This window comes from Equus caballus, chromosome 16 (assembly GCF_041296265.1).
Source record: "Equus caballus isolate H_3958 breed thoroughbred chromosome 16, TB-T2T, whole genome shotgun sequence".
NCBI classification, from domain to species: Eukaryota; Metazoa; Chordata; class Mammalia; order Perissodactyla; family Equidae; genus Equus; species Equus caballus.
The window spans coordinates 22,144,960-22,162,862 of NC_091699.1; the positions used below are offsets into that span (position 1 = coordinate 22,144,960).

Here is a 17,903-nt window from a genome sequence, read left to right on the forward strand (position 1 = left end):
GAAGCCTAAGGAGACATGACAACTAAATGCAATGTGGTACCCTGGGTGGGATCCTGGGACAGACAAAAGACATCAGGTAAAAACTAAACAAATATTTTAAAAAGTGTGTACTTTAGTTAATAATACTTAACAAAAATGTTTCATTAATTGTGACTAATACTAAGAGGTTAAAACAGGGGAAACTGATGTGGGAGGTATGGGAACTCTGTATTTCCTGCATGATTTTTCTGTACATATAAAATTAAGTTTATTTTTTAAAAAATAATTAAGAGGACAAAAAATAGCACCTACCTTTCTACATTTCAGCTCATAGGAGGATCTGATCTGGAAGACATTTCTTTTCCCTGTGTGGTTTACATACTGTAATTATTTCTAATTTTGTCTGGAAGATGCAAAACTCAGATTTTAAAATCATTCCCACATAAATAATTCAGGCTGTGATTAGTGCCAAAACAGAATAAATTAAACCTGGTGTAGATTACCAAGTAACTCTGAGCAAAATTCTGAAGGGTGATAAGAAAAACAACACTTTTGGGATGCAGGAAACCTTGCTTCATGACATCCTAGAAGATACAACTCAGGCTGCAACAGAGTACACAACTCTGCCTTCTTCGCTTGGGTTTTGGATGAACACAAATAGCGCTAGTGTATCCATTGTTCTTTGAAAATTGATCCTCCTTCTCAGAGAGGAAAACTCTCCAGGAAAGAATACATTCAAACCTACAGACCTTACTGTCTTCTCACTGCTAGAGTGTCTACAGATTTCTCTACAGGTCGCTGGCAAGAGGCATATGACAAACTCTGTTAAGAAAATATGTGACCAGCTCCCCTCTCTCCCAGCCACAATGAATTTCTCTCCATTGATTGAATGGGTTAAATTCCCATAACATACTCTTCTCATCTTTTTATATCACTTAACAAAATTGTAACAAAACGTTTGCCTGTCATTATTCATTGAATGCCCATCTCCCACATTCAACTGAAAGCCTATGAGAACCATGTCTACCTTGCTCACTGCTGTGTTCCTAGAATTCTGTGTACCCAAGTCCTGGCAGATATTAAGTGCTCAATAAATATCTGCCGAATAAATGAAGGGACTTATCTATCACTGGTTACCAGGGTACAGCTCAAGTCTACAGATAACCCCAAATAATTTCAAATCCATGTGCTTCCCCCTGCAGTTCGTTTAATGTGTCTGCTGTGAGGAACATCAAAATCCTGTCTTTGGCTCGTTAGCTAAAGTCAGTGCTAAGTCAGTGTTATAGGTTCAAACAACCCGGTAACGGAAGATAGAAGTGATTAGCATTATCTTCATGTTCAGAGTGTCAGAGAGAAAACATAGAAAGCAAAGCGTTGTACGTGAGCTTCCAACTGCATTACTGATTTCCATTAACAATCTTCCTTGTCCAGAGGCAAATTTCTCCTGGGCCTGGGCTAATTTTTTCAGCCTATGTTACTGCAAGACTATGCTAATTTACATAGCTGTTTAAACCATGATCTTATGTTTTAAATATCTATCTCCCAAATAACACTGTGGCCAGCCTAGAAATGTTTATAAATTATAGAAAACTCAGATTAAGTATGGTGTCATGGAAAAGGTAAGGCTCAGAAGAGCTAATTGGCCTTACCTCTAGCCATTCATCAGCAAACTTTTACTGAATACCTTTAACAGACACTATTCCAGGCACATAGTGCAGTTATAGTCAAATCATTTAAGCAATCTAAACCTCATCGCTAAATTTACATGAAGATGTTAGGTCAGATGTAGAATAAACATATGCGTCCTCTGTCCTGCCTACTCAAAATTCCAGAAAATAACATAAAAGTTACTGGAAAACAAAATAAATCTGTAGCATAGTTTGTTGTTTGGGTACTATTTGCTGGATAAGAAGTTCTGCATTTCAGAAATTCCAGGACTCCTTGAATATAGGATCACATCTAAAGAGATCCAAACCCAGAGAAAAACCACAGATGACAATGTGATGTGCAAGAAGACCGACCAGGAAGTGTATGTGGTTCAGAGGAGGTCTAAATCCAGAGGGAATTAATATAAGGAGGTGCTCACAGAAGACGTTTAAGGCAGAAAGGAATCAGAGGGGTAAATAGATGCTCTCTTATTTTACTCTATCTACTTAGGTATTTCTTAAGTTGATTACAAGGAGAATATGTTTGAGTTATTTTTGTAAATAATACTGAAATGAGCATATTAATAGAACTAAAGGATGACTCATCTCCGCTCTAACTTTCTCTTCTTCTAAAGGTAGAATCACAAGAAAAGTAGAAGTCAATTTCCCAGCACTATTCACCCATCACCCAGAAAAGAGGCAGCAGAGAAAGGGACAATATTCAGGAAGGTTATAAAATACCACCTTTTATAATCAGAATAAGAGACCCTCAGTCCCCCAGTTCAACACACTCCTCTGTTGTTGCTTCTTTACAATTAAAGATCCCCTTTACAATCTGGGCAGGAGAATGTGCAGACTTGCCTCTCTTGCTCCGAGTTTAATTAACCTAAGGAGGGGTCATGGGAATTTTCCCAGGAGAGAGCTGGTTCAGGGCAAAGCATGAAAACATTTCCTGGTCCTCTTCCCATTTCAGAGCACTGCTTTCCAAAGCCTGGCTACACTCAGCCCAGGCAAGCCTCATTTCAATTAACCTCTTTCTCCGATTACAGGTCATCCCCCTCTGTGCATCGCAGATAGCACAGCAGAGGCACACAAGCAAAAGAAAGCTGCTATATGGTAGGAAAATAGAAACTACAGAGAAGGCAGGTGGCAGAGTTATTACCCAAAGTATGAATTTATCCATGGAATATCAAAAGGTCACTTTTCCTAATCTCAGTTCACCAGAGCGTTATAGAACTCCCATCCACTACTGAACCGTTTCAAGTTCACACCCTAAAATAGGCTGGAAGAAGGCTGAGCATAACTGTCTCCAGAATGTCTTTGGTTTTCTGTTAAAGGGCAAGACAATCAAGAATTAAGGCTGGGACAGTTGGTACCTTGTCCCTTTTACCTTCGCATCGTGACTGCAGCTATATTTCAACAACATGGCACAGCTCCTGGGAAATCAAAAATAAAAGGCAGGATTATGAATATAAAACAGGTCTCTACTTTACAATGATAGACCAGGGAGACAGGTGGGGAATGAGGTCGAAGTATTGGTGCCTGAGAGACAGGAAAGTGGAAGTTGAAAGTGCAGGAAAGGCAAAGAAAAGAGACTGAAAAGGCCAAAGAGTGAGATGAGTTTATTGTGTCTTCACTAGCTTGCTCTTGGGGTGAGGGGGGGGCTCAAAGCCCCCAAATAAAACCCTCCTTTGAAGGTGCTGCACACTCAGTCCACATAGGTAATACAAAGATGAGGTCTTTGACTCCTCCCTCCTGAGACACTCTCCTTCCCAGTAAGACTTAGGAACCAGTTATACCCTGCATTCAGTGACCATATAGAAGTATCTCCTGTGTACTCACTTCCTCCAAATAAATGCAAATTCTGAGCCCGGGGATCATATCTCCCTACACAGCACCTACCAAAGAGCTTGGCTCACAGTGTCCATGCAGATGTATATGCATATGTGCATATATATGTATATGCAACAAAATAATGATTGTTGGGTCCCTGTTCTATTCCTCTCTCTGAGTAGGTCCATCTTTCACAGAGAAAGGTAAGGATGAAGGAAAAACACTAAGGAACAGTCTTCTGAAATTGCCCTGAACCCTGCTAACCCATGCCCCCATGCACCAGAAGAACACCCTTTAACCTTTTCTCATTCCATGTCTCCTTAATAGCAACAATGTCAATAAGCAGAACAGGAAGATACAGACACCTACCTGCGCCGACTTAAGTGGAGTCAGTAGGTCAAGGAAGAAGCTACCAGTATCCAGGGGTTTAAAACAACAGTCTTGACACAACCCTTTTGTTTATAACTCAAACGATTTCCTGCAAGAGCTCATTCTTGGTTTTGCATTATTTACTCTACCCCAGACCTTTCCCACAAGGTAGGGCTAATTAAACCATGCTTAGCTCCTCTTGCAAGTTTGATTTTCTCATTTGGGTGTCATCTTTCTCAATATAATGTCATTATCATTTGGTGGGGTTCTTGCTGACAGGGCAGCCAACAGAGCAACACTGTGCCCAGTGCAGCCTGGACGGAAATCTTTAACTCTGCTTGGTCACATTCCTACTACATCCTTGTCCCTCCCTCTCTCTGCTCTTGTGGTTGGTTCTGTTCTACATCTTTCTCTCCTTGCCTCGTCCTTGCTTCTGTACTCTATGTGGCTGACCAATACAGTGGCTCTTGAATTTACTAATTTTGTTTGTGCTAATTTTTATTTCTACCATCTCACTTTGATTCTTCCCCTCCCACACAAAAGATCCCCCTCTAAGCAATATTTTCCAAAATGATAATAAGTATTACAATTAGCATATTGTTAGAACAACTACAGTTTATTGAGTACTTCCTTTGTATCTGGCACCATACTAGATGGTTTATTTGCCTTCCTTATACTATTTAATCTTCAAAACAGCCACATGAGGAGAGCCTTATTATTGTCTCCATTGGAAAGAAGAGAAAAGTGGAGTTCAGAAAGATCACTTTCCCATCATCTGTCTGACTCCAAGACCAGAGTTCTTAACCAATACTACACTGCCCATAGCAACCATAGGTCCAGCATTTTGTATATTTTTCTTCCTTTTCAACAAAAGCATTTCATCAAATGTATATATTATGGACTGCATGTTTGTGTTCCTCCAAAATTCACATGTTGAAACCCTAAACCCCAGTTGGATGGTATTTGGAGATGGAGCTATGGGAGGTAATTAAGTCATGAGGGTGGGGCCCTCATTATGGGATTAGTGCCCTTCTAAGAAGAGATAAGAGAGAGCTTGCATCCTCTCTTTGCTCTTCACCTTGTGAGGGCACAGCAAGAAGACAGCCATTTGCTAACCAAGAAGAGGGCTCTCACCAGGAACCTAATCAGTTGGCATCTTGATCTCAGACTTCCTACCTCCAGAACTGTGAAAATAAATGCTTGCTGTTTAAGCCACTCAGTCTATGGTATTTTTGTTATAGCATCACATACTGACTAAGACAGTATATGTAGAAGAAAATGTAGAAGAAATTTAACTTTAAAACCTTTGGAAGACTGTTTATATAAACATACAAAAATATGAGAATGATTTTTTAACATATCTTGACCTATGGTTTTAAAAATGTAGTTACCATAGGCTAGGATGGGCAGAAAAATTGCAGTATATAGGAGGACTTCAAGAATTATTTGTTTGTTCATTTATGCATGGCTTCAACCTAGAGTAGCTCATGTTCCATAGTTTCTGAGATTCATAGTAATTGTTTTTTTAAGATTGGCACCTCAGCTAACATCTGTTGACAACCATCTTTTATTCTTTTGCTTTTTCTTCTTCTTCTCCCTAAAGCCCCCCAGTACAGTTGTATATCCTAGTTGTAGGTCCTTCTGGTTGTGCTATGTGGGGCACCACCTCAGCATGGCTTGATGAACAGTACCATGTCTGCATCCAGGATCTGAACTAGTGAAACCCCGGGCCACCAAAGCTGAGCACATCAGCTTAACCACTCAGCCACAGGGCTGGCCCCCATACTAATTTTTTCCTACCAACAGGATTAGCTTTATTTATGGACACATATCACCTAGCAGTATTCACAGAATGGGGACAGGAAGGCTTCCAATACACAAATACCAAAATTCCTCCCCATTTTAACACCTAAGATTCCACCATTTGGGGTTAATTCTTTTGGGCTAAGTTGTGTTCTCTTGCTAGATCCTCTTTTAAAATAAGTTTATTCACTGGGGAAAATAACATTAAGTCACTAATAGCTTAAAGTGAATAAATATTCCAAATGCTTCCTGACAAAATGATCTAGAACAAAAGAAATGAGCAGTGTTAATTCCTTGGGAAGAGAGGGAGAGCCTTGAAATGGAGGAGGTCACCCAAAGAGGATGGCAGATCAGTCGAGACAAATATTTCCTCATTGTCTCAGCCTGGATCAGTCCTGCTTTCTAGTGTGAAACAGCTCAGCTGTGCTTTGTAGGAGGGGGTTTCATATACTGAAAGAAAACTGGTCACGATCCTAGCCATTGAGGCCTACTTGGCCCTGTTGTAATAAATCAAAGAAATAAAATGGAAAGATTGTACAGAAAAATGGTATGTTTGATCAATTCCAGCTGGCCAAGTGAGAGCCACAACTGTAATAAACTTGATTTAAAGGCAGAAGCATCCAAGTATCATTTTTGTTGAGTCAAAATGATGAGCTGCTTTTGTCTTAATTGAAATTATACATGCTTTTTTATTCATAAAACTCCAGTAACAATTCTAATGGCCAAAGTCTTTAATCATGAAATTATTTGCCTTTCAGAATTGACAATTAGACCGTTATATTAAAAATGCCACCTCTTTTCTCCATCAGAGTTGAGTGCTGCTATTTAACCTCAATCTTTTACAAAATATACCGAGTATTTTGTAAGTTTGAAAGGAGGGAGAAAACTTTGAGAAGTCTTTTTTTTCTCCTTAGCTTCTTAAAATCAGTTTATTTTTTAAAGACACCTCAAGACCGTATTTCACTAAATTATTTCTGAGCGTAATGTTCAAAAATATTAGATACCCAAAGGGCTCAGAAAATCAAATGTGTTCTTTCCTGTTCTAGAGCTAACATCCATCAACTAAAGTTATCACTATTGTTTGAACTAAAGTCATTGAAACTGAAAATTAAAGTTAAATATCAACAAATTCCATTAGTCAGGACCGTTCAATCTTTAGTAGCTCAACAATTTAAATTCCTCCCTAAACATAAACAATACTTCTGGACAAGGCATTACACCTTAACGAAAATCAGAATCCTGCTTTTTAAAAATGTCTTGATTATCTGCCATGCGCACTTCTTACATCTTTGGGAGAGGAAGTTAATTGAAGTGACATATGAAAAAACTACTTTGAAAATGCTACCCAAACATATGGTAATGCTACTTTTTATAAAATTCACCATAAATTCTTTTACTTCTACTTTTTAAAATATCCAATTACAGTGTCTGAAATGCCTTGATATTATTGAATAGTAGACTGCTACACATTCTACAATCACATAGTGGCGTCAACATATCTTCACTGATCCCTGAAAAACGTTTCTAGGAATTAATGTATTTCCTGACCCTGTATTGAAATCTATTATAGTTTTTGACGTAATTATCTTTCTTCATTAAAATCTTAACTGTCAGGAAACAGAGCTGAAAAGTGTAAGGAGAGGCCAGAAAGTTTTTTTAAAAAATTCATAGAAGACAGGAAACGGCTAATATTATTAAGTGATCATTATGTTCTGAGCCCTTTACACATTAAGACCCACAAATTAAAGATAAGGAAACTGAGGCATAACGAGGATAAGTAACTTCCACAAGTTCATACAGCTAGTAAATGGACACAGGCATGTTATTAACAGGTGATATAGGACAATTAAGTAATATTAACTATATTTGCAATTAACAAAGACAACCATATTTCCCCCTTGATTCCTCTGGCAATAGACAATATACTTATTCACAGTAAGTCATAGAATGGCATTAATTCTGTTGAAACTGGCAGAGAGGATATAACTTTGTGAGATCCTCGATGAGATAAACATTTCTGAGCTGAACAAAGGAGAAACAAATGTTTCCCCCAAAACACAAAGTTCCACGGAATCTCTAAACTAAAGTCTCAGGACATAATGTTGAAACATCATCCTCAATGATCAAGGATGACAACTGACACAGCTTGGATATTCTGAAAGAAATTAATTACACATTACATGAGTTATTTTGTTTTATTCTGAGGTGGCCAAGATGGAGCAATAAAGACCAGGTCTAACTTCCCACCTAAAACAACTAGAAAACTGGACAAAATATATAAAACAACAGTTTTCAGACAGTGGATAATAGGAATGCAGAACTGTGATCCCTGAGAGAAGGGAAACAAATGAGGTGGTCTTATGATTGCCCTCGCTTTCTGACAAGAGGCAGATTACTGTCCACAGTAACTGAGCAGTTACAGGGGATCCCAATGAGACACAGAGGTCTCACTGAATTGATGAAACAAAGGTTGTAGTTCAGGGTATTTGAAGGGGCTGTAGGTTGCCGGGACGAGTTCTAGAGAAGAGTGTTACACAGAAAAATAGAGCTTCAGGAGTGTGCATAGAGATAACCTGGAATCTCTACAGATCATGCATATATGTAGAGTAAAACTCCATGAGATAAGGTCATGAGCAATGAGAGGTCTATGAGCCAATTTTTTTCCAGGTTCACACAGATCTGGGAACCATTCAAATTCCCAACAACCAGTGTGGAGAATTCTCATTGATCACTTGGAGCATTCAGAAGGGGCCCCAAAAAGGGCCACAGTAGTGGAACTAAAAGTAGTGGAACTAACCACAAGAAATAGTAGAAGTAAATTATCACTAAGTAAAGACTTCACTACTCCAACCTAACAAATCTTTGAAATAAGACTTGGAAAGATCAAACTGATCCACAGGCAACTTAACTCTCTCTCAGAATAAAGCCCAACACTTAAATGAAGACAACAAAATCCAGACTCTCAACAACTCAAACATGCAATGTCTGGCAGTCAATGAAAATTACTAGACAGTCAAGAAGTAGGCAAATGTGACTCATAAATTAATCAATCGAAACAGACACAGAAATTATAAACATTATAATATTAGAAGACAAGGATGTGAAAACAGGAATTATATCTGTGTTCAAGTATTTAAGGGAAAACATGAACATAGCGAGAAGAGAAATGAGAGACATTTTTTAAATCCAGAAAACTAACTTCTAGAGTGGAAAATATGTTAGCGAAAGAAAAATTCACTGGGTAACATGAACAGCAGATAAGACACTGCTAAAGCAATGCTTGGTGAGATTGAAAACAAAGCAAAACAAACCAGCCACAAATGAAGCACAGAGGGAAAAAAAAAGACTGAAAATAATGAATAGAGCATCAGTGACCTGTGGGACAGTATCAAGCAGCCTTATATATGTGTAACTGGAGTCTCAGACTGGGGACGGAGCAGATGTAATATTTAAAACAATAATGACCCAAAATTTCCAAATTTGAATATTATAAATTCAGAGAGCCAAGAAACTCAAACTCCATATGGATAAATATAAAGAAAAACACACCAAGACCCATCATCACCAAATAGCTGAAAACCAGTGATAGAGAGGAAACCTTAAAATTAGTCAGAGGGAAAAAATACAGAACATACAGAAGAACAAAGATACGAATAAGCAAGACTCTTCATCAGAAAATGCATCCGCTAGAAGAAAACAGACCAACATCTTTGAAGTGCTGAGAGAAACTGTCAACTTGGAGTTCTATACTCAATTAAAATATCTTTCAAAAATGAAGGGGAAATATAGTCCTTTTAAGACAAACCAAAGCTGAGAGAATTCATTATTAGCCAACCTACTCTCCAAAAAATATTGAAGTTCTTTGAGTGGATATAAAATCATACCAGATAGAAACTTGGATCTACACAATGAAATGAAGAGTTCCAGACATGGTAAATACATTAATAAGTGTAAAAGGCTGAATATGTTTGTCATAAATATGTGAAAATAAAGAGTGAGAGCAAGAGTCTTGCTCTGTTTTTGTGCGGAGAGGCCCAATAGACAGAAGCTTCTTTCTTAAATGAAAAGCACTCCTTGAAAAGATTGAAGTGAGTTATTTACATGCCAGAGGGAATTATTTACTAAGTCATCTTAATATCAAACTTTTACAATCTACTGAGAAAGCTACAGTTTTATTTGGATTACTGAAAGAGGAAACAGTAAGGCTTTCTGTCGAGAAGAGCAAATGGCGGGTGAGTTTGTAGGCATGCGCACATATGTATGTACAAGGCTCAGGGAAGGGTCTTAAATAATCACAGGTCAGTAGGAAGGCTTTGGGTTAGAGTAATTGAGTGACAGGAACAAGAGGGACCCAGGAAAGTAATGAGAAAAGATGACAAATGCAGTTACTTTATAATTTAGTCATGGCCACTGGTGATAGCTGAACTAACCCAGTCAGACACAGATGAATTATATAGTGTGTGGGAACTCTGCACTCTATAACCAAGAAGTGTGAAAGGAAAGCCCAAGAGGGTCAAAACGACACGGATTTTATCAGAATGTTTTACAAAGCCTACTCAGAGTTAGTCAAACTGTGAGGTTTGAGGGCCCAGTCCTCCAGACTGCCAAGTAAGCCTAAGATTTCCGACACGAACCACAGAGAGTTAGGGTTCAATTACAAAGTTAGAGGGAAGAGTCCACACAAGACCCTTACTTCCGACACTAACTGTACATTCAAGGGGTTCGTGAAAATCACCCTGAGGTTCAATAATTGGGTAGGACTCACAGAACCCACTGAAAGCTATTATACTCATGGCTATGTATTTATTATAGGGAAAGGATACAAATTAAAACGAGCGAAAGGGAAAGGCTCATAGGGTGGAGTCTGGGAAGGTACCAAATATGACGCTTCCACTATCCTCGGGATGTGTTGCCCTCTAGGCATCAGTAGGTGACAATATGCATGAAGTGTTGCCAAACTAGGGAAGCTCACCTGGATCTTAGTATTCAAAGTTTTATTGGGGCTTGTATAGATTCCTAGGGCTGCCCTAACAAAATACCACAAATATTGTTGTATTGTAAGCCATTTTAGGTGGCTCAAAATGACAGAAACTTATTCTCTCACTGTTCTGGAGGCTGGAAGTCTGACATCAAGGTGTTAACAGGGCCAGGCTCCCTCTGAGTCCTGTAGGGATAATCCTTCCTTGCCTCTTCTAGCTGCTGGCATTTTCAGGCATTCCTTGGCTTATGGATAGATGCATCATTCCGGTCTCTGTCATCACACAGCTATCACCCCTTTGTGTCTCCCTCTTGTTCATATAATGATACCAGTCACGTCACACACTAAATGACCTCATCTTAACTGATTACATTGGCCATGACCTTATTTCCAAATAAGGCCACATTCTGTGGTACTAGGGGATAGAACTTCAACATCTCTTTTTTGGAGGCACACAGTTCAATCCATAACAGGGCTCCACTATACAGGCCTGAATGATTGATTGATTGCCCATGTGGTTAATCTCCGCTTCCAGGTTGACAGTGACCCAAAGCCCTCATCCTAAATCCCATGGTTAGCCTTTCTGGTGTGGTGAGTCCTTACCTCATGACTATTGGGTGTGGTCATCCTCTGCTCTAAACAAAGACGCTCCTACCATGCATGACATAGATTACCTCCCAGAAGGATGAAAGCCAGAGGTCTCTTTGGGCAAAGGCCAAATTCTTTACTACATAAAACCTTAAAGATTTGCCAGTGATCTGTGTTAAATCACTAAATAAAGAGATAAGAGATCTAGTTTTATGGAATACCAGAAGTCGAGAAGAACACAATAGATATGTACAGATAATTAAGATACAATATTACTTAGAGTAGACCTGGCAACACAGAAATGATACACCAGCTTACTCAGTCAAGTAAGCTTAAAAATCAGTGAATCTGTAACCAAAATTTGTAATGGTTAATTAGAATTATTTTGAGAAATGCATGCTAGAAATAATTTCGTTGTTTAAAAAGTACCAAGAAGATAGCAGCAAAGTCAGAGTGAAAAAAAATTATTCCTGCATATTCTGTTTGAGGAAAACTTTTCTAGTTATTTTTCTAGCAATTACTGTGACATTCATACAACAAAATAAATATTTTTTACAAACATCTTACATTCACATTTCACAATCATCAGTATCACAAATTGGTTTGGGACCCTAAGAAGCCATCCTGAACTCAACATCTCTGAAAAACAAAACTACTCTGAATTTGGGGTACAATCTCCTGATTCAAAGAGAGGGGGCAGGTGTTGATAGTATTGGCACTTATGACTGTGTCCCAAATATAATCAGGAAATTGTTCAAGTATTTTAAAGGAAAGAAAAAAGCAGAATAGTACCTTCAGAATTTGGGATCCAAAACAAATAGTTGTCTATTTGAAGGAATCTGTACAGAATTTTCCTTGAGAATGAAGAATACATTGTTAAATTTACATGAGGTCAACCATATTCCAGCAGAATCCACAGAAATTCAATTAAATAGGTGAGGTGATGAGTTATGTCTTTAACTTTGGCAATGCAAATTTGACCAGGAAAATCACTGTCCAGAAATTAGGTTTGAGATTTCCTTCAGAAAGGCAAATGGATCTAGAAATACTCCAAATCTCTATTCTGCCCTATTCCCACATCCTGAATCTTACTGAGTTCTCTGAATACTATTAAACCTGCCCACTCATCCCTTAATAACAAGCAATTCTGTACTGCCCAGTTACATGAGAAGAAACACACATCTAACATTAAATGAATATGACCTATTTCCAGTTCAGCAAATTTGGGGATCTCAAGCCACAAGCAAGCTGAATCCTTTAAGAATAGAGTAAAAAAATCAGAAAAATTAAGAGCTTTTGTCTGTCTTTAACTTGCCTACTCTTACTAGATGTCTAAATGCCCTTTGCCCGGCAACTTCCTTTTCATCTCTTAGGTCACAACCAAGAAGTCACTCCCTCCAGGTACCTTCTCTGATTCATGTGTCAAACCTCACTCCTCACAGCATCCTGTGCTCCCCTCCTCCCCACAGCACTCCTTCCATAGGGCTGCCTATCTGCATTGTAATTGCCTGTGTTCTTATCTCCCCATTGGACACGAAGCTGGGTAAGGCAGAGGATAGGCTAAGCTGATCCCCATGCGTCTTCAGTACCTAACACTTGCCTTAGTTCATTGGGGCTGGTTTAGAAGAATATAGACTGAGGGCTTATAAACAACAGAAATTTACTTCTCACAGTCCTGGAGGCTGGGAAGTGCAAAATCAAGGCACAAGCAGAGTCAGTGTCTGGTGAGAGCCCGCTTCCTGGTTCATAGACAGTTGTCTTCTCACTGTGTCCCCCATGACTGAAGGGTTGAGGGAACTCTCTGAGGTCTCTTTTGTAAGGACATTAATCCTATTTATGAGGTCTCTACCTTTATGACAATTACATCTCAAAAGCCCTCCCTCCTAATACCATCACGTTGGGGGTTAGGATTTCAACGTATGAATTTGGGCGAGACATAAACATTCAGTCCATCTCAGTACTCAAGATTTGTTTGTAGAATTAGATAGAAGAGTATGAAAGAAGTGGAATGGAATGGCATAGCAAGGCATGGCAAGTCGTGGAGTAGAATGGGATGACTATAGTCCCACAGGTACTCCTCTTAGCAATTTTACTCCCCAGAACTGAACACCTTAACCTATGAAGAGTGACTTGGGCAAAGAAGTGGTTGCATCAGAACCAGCTAACAATAGGTAAGATGTCTGATTACATCAGATGTGAAGTAATGATGTCATCAACCACGCAACATGGAAAACAAACAAGTTCAAGAACGATATTGCTCCTGCCAGACATGGTTGACTGGGAGCAGGACTCAGATAAACAATTCCTTTGGTTTACTCAGGTAATCGGGCATTCGTTTCCTTTACATCAAAAGCATGTCTCAGACCCTCTTACTGTCTACCTACTTCCCAAGATTATACGGTTTAGCACCTTCATGCATTTTTACCTTCCCCGAAGTACATCAGCTCGTCACACAACCTAGACAGAGAATCACTCATCCAGTCTACAATTACTGAATTTGTACAGTGTGAGAGGTCCCTTCCTATTGTGAGATATAATTTCACTACTCAGAGCACAGACTCTTGAGTTTGAAGGAAATGGGTTTGAATGCTTTTTCCAGCACTGACTAGCTCAGTATCCCTAAAGCAATTACTGCAACTCTCTGCACCTCAGTTTTCTCATCTATAACATGGGACTAAAAACACCTCATGGACAGGGCAACAATGCATTTTTGGGCATATTGCGCAAAGCTGTCATAGAGGAATGGGGAAGAACAAATGAAATGCCAAGTGCCTGATGTCAAGTTAGCACTCTCAAGTGTTGCTGATATGATCATGCCAAGATGAGTCAGAAATGGATCCCGCCCTCCAGGAGCTTCCTGTCTAGAATGGGAAATGATGCACGTGTAGATAGAAAGTAAAGCACAGAAGACAATTGTTCAGGGCAGACAAAGGATAACTGAACTGGGGAAGAAGATGACTGCTCCAGCTAGGAAGAGCGCATGGCAACTTCTCATTCGCCACGTGAAACATTCTGAAACATGTCGTATTAAAAGAAGGTAAGTGTCAGCTTGATTTAAAATCAAAGGTCAAAATCTAAGAAGCCAAAATTAATCATTGTGAATCTCCACATTCAGCACAAAGTTCTTCATAATGCAGATGCGTGAGTACTGTAAGTCACGTTCTGATGTCCATGAAACAGCTACATATGCAGCAAAAGCGGTTCAGAACTGTATTCAGATACGGTTTGGTTAAAACTTAATTCATTCTTTTCAAGGCCCATCATGTGCCTGACTTGCTGTGTAAACTCTTCACCGATCAGAACTGGTAATCTCATAATCAACTTTTCCCCAGTAGAGGATTGTGAGGACACAAGAAGTCAGGATGGTCAGCTTAGAAATGTCACTGCGTAATCCAGCTTTGGAACAACATTCTCAACTCCCCTCAGAGAAGAATTCTGATTAATAACAGCAGGGCACACTGTGAACCCAAGGACAAAGTGTGGCTTTAAGCTCTAGCCCAAGGAGTAAGGCTCCTTAGGGTTTTTATACATGGGTTTAAGACTTATTTCAGCAGAAGATGGAAGGATATTGCTCTATTTTCATTCTCCTCAGCATGTAGCTTCTTATGCATTACTAAAATATATGTAACAGTTCTAATTCCATGACAAAAATATTCCATACAGCAACTGCTCTTAATAATACGCTTATGGTTGACTGTTTCTTTACCTGATAATTACCAGATCATTAGAGCAAATAATATATCCTTGTGGGATAAACTTATGGCAGTAATTTCAGAGAAAAGAATAGGAATGTGCTCTTAAAGTCACCAGTAGGCAATATGTAGAATTAGCGATCGAAGGAAATGAATATAAATGTACTTTTAAAAAGCAAACAGCAGTACAATAACATATCTAGCTAATTCTGGATCATGAAATCAGAAGGGAAATGGCTAGAAAGAACTGGTCCAACCCCATTCTTTCACAGGTGCAGACGAGGAGGCCAGCAGATTCAAAGGCGCACAACAGGCCGACAGAACTAACGTAAGCAGCGTCAGCACTAGAAGCGGTTTCTCCCCCCTCATGGCAAAGCTTTTCCTTTTTATCACAGAAACCTCTAAATGCAACACAGATTTGATTTGTAATATATTGATTAACTGAAATATTTAGGAAATTCAGAGAGCTAGTTAATTAGGTTTTCTATTAAGCTGGGTTTGGACCAAAAACTAATCTTTCTGACTCACAATATTACAGTGGCTAGAGAGTCCGGATCTAGCACACCAAGTCTCTCTTACCCTGGTTCCAGGCAGTGACCTCAGCCACCACTCCACCTGGTTCATTCCTCCTCATCCTTCAGATGGCAATTTAAACACCCTTCCTCGGCCAGGCCTTTCCTGCATTCCAGGGTAGGCAAGCTCTCCCAACTGTGTGGGAGCTCTCCTAGAGCTCTCTCTACCTGCCATGGTGAAATCGCATCACATTTATAATTATTCATTTAATACTTGGTTTTCCCCTCTAGATCAGTTCTCAAACCTGAGCATGCATCAGAATACCCTGGAGGGCTTGTTAAAATACAGATTGCTGGGCCCCACCTCTAGAGTTTCTGATTCCAGTGTGGGACGTGTCCTGAGAATTTGCATTTCTTTTATTTTCTTTTTTTTTGAGGAAGGTTAGCCCTGAGCTAACATCTGCTGCCAATCCTCCTCTTTTTTTGCTGAGGAAGACTGGCCCTCAGCTAACATCCCTGCCCACCTTCCTCTACTTTTATATGTAGGAGGCGTACCAAAGTATGGCTTGCCAAGTGGTGCCATGTCCGCACCCGGGATCCCACCTGGTGAACTCCAGGCCACTGAAGCAGAACGTGCGAACTTAACCGCTGCGCCACCAGGCCCACCCAGAGAATTTGCATTTCTAACAAGTTCCCGCATGATACTGATGGTACAGAGACCACACTTTAAGCTAGACTATAAGATCCATGGAGGCAGGAGCTGGGTTTGTCTTATTCATTGTTCTATTCCCAGTGCTAGCACAGTGCCTGGCACAGTAGGAAAAAAGATTTGGGAAGTGAACAATTTTCTTCTCTAGGGCAAAAAGTTATCACTTCAAAAATCGAGGGTGTAACATCAGGGGAAGCCTGATGAAGGTAGACAGGAACTCTCTGGAGCATTGTTGCAATTTTTCTGTAAGTCTAAAATTATTTCTAAATAAAACTTTATATATATATATATGTATTCTAAATAAAACTTTATATATATATATGTATACACACACACACATATTCATACACACACGCACGTCAATGAGCAACAACAATAACCACCTTAGGGTGAATCAGGCATGACCTTGTCTGGTGAGGGCCTGGATGTTTCCTTTTTCATTCAGTTTCCATTAGAAATTGATAGCTTTTCTTAGGCTTCTCCTCTCGCTGGAGAAAGCAGCCCACAGTCAAGGGCTGGATAATGAAGCATTTAGGGTTGGCTGGCTTCTGGTAAACAGCTGCATCAGTCCTTTACCTGTAACTGTGGCAGATCCCTCTGACTTCAACTCCCCTGGACCAAATGAAGAGCAGATGTGCACCTGGATGATGCTTTCCATTATTCAATGGAAGTGTCATAATCACCAGCAAATGACTTCCCAAGTGCCCTTTCTGAGCATGCAGGACCTATCCTTATGCAAAAGCTGAGACAGCAACCACCTGTTGGATGATTTACAGGCTCTAAGAAGGCCCCTCAGCCCTCAAATATTCCCACCCCAACCTGCCACTGGGCTGGGATTTCCACCAAGAGAGAAATAACCCTCAGCTTTCAAGCCTTGCCTCTCCACAAGACCTCTGTGAAAATGTCAACATGGCAGCACGTTCAAACATTATCCATCATTTTGGCTCCAGATGGAATTAATTTATCAGACTACTTTCTACTATGACAGCCAGCCTCAGGAGCCATGAAGAAGCTGTGTTTGGAAAAGGGGACTGCAAGAAGCAGATTGGGGTATGAACCTCAGGGCAGGGGATGCATGGGGACTGAGTTCCTGAGGGAGAAGCCTGCAAAGTTCCTAAAAGGGAGGAAACAGCTAAATGATGGACACGTGGTTGATGGCCAGCCTGGGACTCACCACTATTTTCGGTGGATCTCATACAAAAAACAAATATGATCCTTGCTATCTCAGTCCATTTGGGTTGCTCTAACAAAATACCACAGACTGGGTGGCTTGCACACAACATAAATTTATTTCTTACAGTTCTAAAGGCTGGAAGTCTGAGATCAGGCTTCCAGCATGGTCGGGTTCCTTGTCCCATACACCACCTTCTGTTCTTTGCTACTCTACCCAGAATGAAATGGGTCAGTATTGACAATGCTAAAAGCGCGATCTGTCCAAACCTAATTGTCTCCCCGTGGCTGTAGGTCCTTTGGAGAGTCACTAACCCTTGCTAAGCCTTGGTTTCCTTGCCTAGAAAGTGGGGCTCCTGCTCCACAGTAAACACCACTGCAGCATTAGCTGTTGTTAACATTATTATTTTCTTTTCATGCCTAAAATTACTTCCTTTCAAAATCTTACTAATGGCAACAAATAGTAGGACCTTGAGGGCATTAAGCTAAGAGGAATAAGTCAAACAGAGAAAGAGAAATACTATATGATCTCACTAATATGTGGAATCTAAAAAGGCCAAACTCATGGAAATAGAGAGAATGATGGTACCAGGACTGGAGGGTGGAGGAAATGGAGAGACGTTG

The 17,903-nt window shown here is 39.8% G+C and overlaps 1 long non-coding RNA gene across 1 annotated transcript in view; it reads left to right on the forward strand.

Moving 5' to 3' along the window:
- The first annotated feature begins 16,827 nt into the window (after window positions 1-16,827).
- LOC138918198 (uncharacterized) overlaps window positions 16,828-17,903 on the forward strand; it is a 51,102-nt gene continuing 50,026 nt past the window's right edge. Inside the window, exon 1 of the long non-coding RNA XR_011427219.1 lies at window positions 16,828-17,159. This is a non-coding gene — a long non-coding RNA (uncharacterized lncRNA). The remainder of the gene's footprint in view (window positions 17,160-17,903) is intronic.